At 38.6% G+C, this 2,661-nt stretch overlaps 1 pseudogene; it reads right to left on the bottom strand.

Annotated features, from left to right (window-relative positions):
- Positions 1–680: 680 nt before the first annotated feature.
- On the bottom strand, positions 681–1,855 carry LOC129619546 (low molecular weight phosphotyrosine protein phosphatase-like; annotated as a pseudogene).
- Positions 1,856–2,661: the final 806 nt, after the last annotated feature.

Raw genomic sequence — 2,661 nt, forward strand, 5'->3', positions numbered from 1 at the left:
GGGGGGGAGGAAACTTGCCTGCTCATCCTTCAGGTCCAAGTGGGTTTATGACTCAGCGTCTCCCACCAGGGATCCTCATGATACTAAGTCCTGGAAGCTGTTCCTCTCAACTCTCTCTGCTTCTGAACGACTGTCACTCAGATTGATCTGTGACTCAGAGTCCTTCCAGGATTTTGGGTCACCAACTGTGAACAGGGTTGAAGGGAGAGTCAAGAAGAGCTGTCTTCATGTAGCTCTCCACATGGGGTCCTGTCTTGGGGGTGCTGGCCCCAGGGAGGAGAAGCTACACTCCACTGGAGATGGAGGGGAGGGAAGGCTGCTGAGGCTCCAGGGTCACCAGCTTGTTCCATGAACAGATTACAAGCAACACGCTTGCTTATGCACTTACTCATCAAGCCGCTGCCTGGCACTGAGCAGACGGGCAAACATCACACATCGTCCAAAAGGACAGTGGAGGCCATGCTTTCTGATTCATCTTCACCCCATAAACTGTCTAATCAAAAATGCTTATTTATTATTCTGTCAAATACAACTGATTTTTATCTATAAGTATTTTTTTTAAGTAAGAAACAGTGAGTCAACTGAAGAAAGGGCTATGACCTTGAGCTAGGGACCTGTGACACTGAGCTGAGAAAAGGGGCCTATGGGGATAAGCCTGGGCCTCACAGGACTGGACCTGGTCAGTGAACCTTCTCCAGAAATGTTCTGCAGCGCTGCACACATTGCTCATTGATGGTCTCAAAGTCAGAGTTGTTGGCCTAATAGTGATCTTCAATAATGAGTTGTTTCTGTGGATCATAGCTCCCAAATAGTTCAATTTTCACTTTGTAGTTTTTAACTTGATAACTTTTTCTGTTCAAATCTCTTTAATTGATTTCATCCATATGTGGTATACAGTCAAAAGTGGCAATCGTTTTAGGTAATCTGCTGGGCAATATGACTCATGGGACTACCATGCTTTTTCATTGAAGCCTGTCCCCTGATAATCAGGAGGGTTTCCTAGTTCATACATGGTTGTCGATGCATGGCCTATCCTCCAACTATCTGAAATGGTTTGATCAGTTACAGGTTTCCTAAAAACTGCTTCTGCAATGGGTGATAGAGAGATGTTACCCAGACACACAAAGAACACTAATTTGATCATCTGCTAGCACACCCTCCCTCACTCCAAGTAATAATTAAGATGCCTGAATGGATGACATCCTTGCCTTTGCATTAAAGTAAAATTAAAGGCAGCAAGTCTTCAGTTCCCAGCCAATTTAGTTATTATGTTTATCAGAGTTTAACAAAGTCTAAGAATAGGAGAATTGTGCCTAAGTTCAGTTTTCTTATGTGATATTTTTGTTAAGACACCGTTTTAAAATTTGTGAAAAATCTTATAATTTGAGGGCCTTAGTTATCAAATGGCCATATCTATAAGTTTGGCCAACAGATAGAAAATGGAACTCTTTCAATTCAGAAATTTCAACCACAATCATCATTGAATAATGTCTCCAGAACTTTTAACTTATCTTTGTATAAAGAAGCAGAATATAAAAATGTTTACATTTAATGAATGCTTTTTTTGGATTCTGTTTGAAATGAATCCTTTCCCTTTGCTTGAGCTTTAAATGTCTAAGACTTAAAGTGTATAGCTATTTTCTAGTCCTCTATTGTCAGGGTAGGTTTTATATCATCTTTTTTTTTTTTTCTTTTGTGCTTTTGCATTTGTTTTGTGGCTTGTGATTGATGGGTAAATATTTCTTAGAAATTTGGGGGATAGAACAATGCAAATTATTTGGAATAGATATTAATTATTGTTCAAAGAAACCCACACTCCACTTCAGACTTCTGAGGTCTTCCCACCTTCAACCATGTTATTTCAGACATGTGAGTTTAAATTCAAGACAGAATAAAGATAAGTAAAAGAAATAATTTATGGAAGTAATAAATACTTTCTACTTAGTATCTATGTTGTCCATCTGATAGAAGGACGTACATTAGAATACTTAACTATTAAATAAGAAATAACTTGCCCTTTGCATCAAATTGAATAACTACAGGTTCAAGTTAGATACTTTTTGCTAAATCTTATTCTCTTTGATTAAGGTCTCTTAACCACAGGTGTGTGTATATCTTTATTCACACTATATCTATATGTCTGTTATCTGTTACTATGGGCTGAATATTAAAAACCATGTTATTAAACATCTTCACCCATAGAATTCCCTGACTTCTGAGTCTAGGAAGGAAATTAGGGACCTCCATTGTCCCAGGAAAGTGTTCACCTACTTTTAAAACTATTTTGCTACTCTCTGATACATGGGTGTCTTCATTTCAGCTTTTATGAAGCCCTTGGACTCAACTGTCTCCATGTTTTCTTTTGAAGCCATTCTCATGATTTACAAACCACATGTTCGTGCTGCAGTCAGGGTTGATGCATTGTCTTCATACCCTACATAGAAGCCTTGGTGTCAGTCACACCACAAAACCTCACGAGGATGAGGTCAGTTTGTTCTGAGTAGCACAGTGCTAGGAGAAAGTTTTCATTATGTTCCCTACAGTTCTTTAAACAACGGAAACGTGGTTCATCCATAACTACTTCCTATGATTTAAAATGCTGAGGGTTTAACAAAAAAATTTACTGAATAGTACTGTAAGTTTAACAACCTCTTATGTCTA

This window comes from Bubalus kerabau, chromosome 9, assembly GCF_029407905.1.
Source record: "Bubalus kerabau isolate K-KA32 ecotype Philippines breed swamp buffalo chromosome 9, PCC_UOA_SB_1v2, whole genome shotgun sequence".
Taxonomy (NCBI): domain Eukaryota; kingdom Metazoa; phylum Chordata; class Mammalia; order Artiodactyla; family Bovidae; genus Bubalus; species Bubalus kerabau.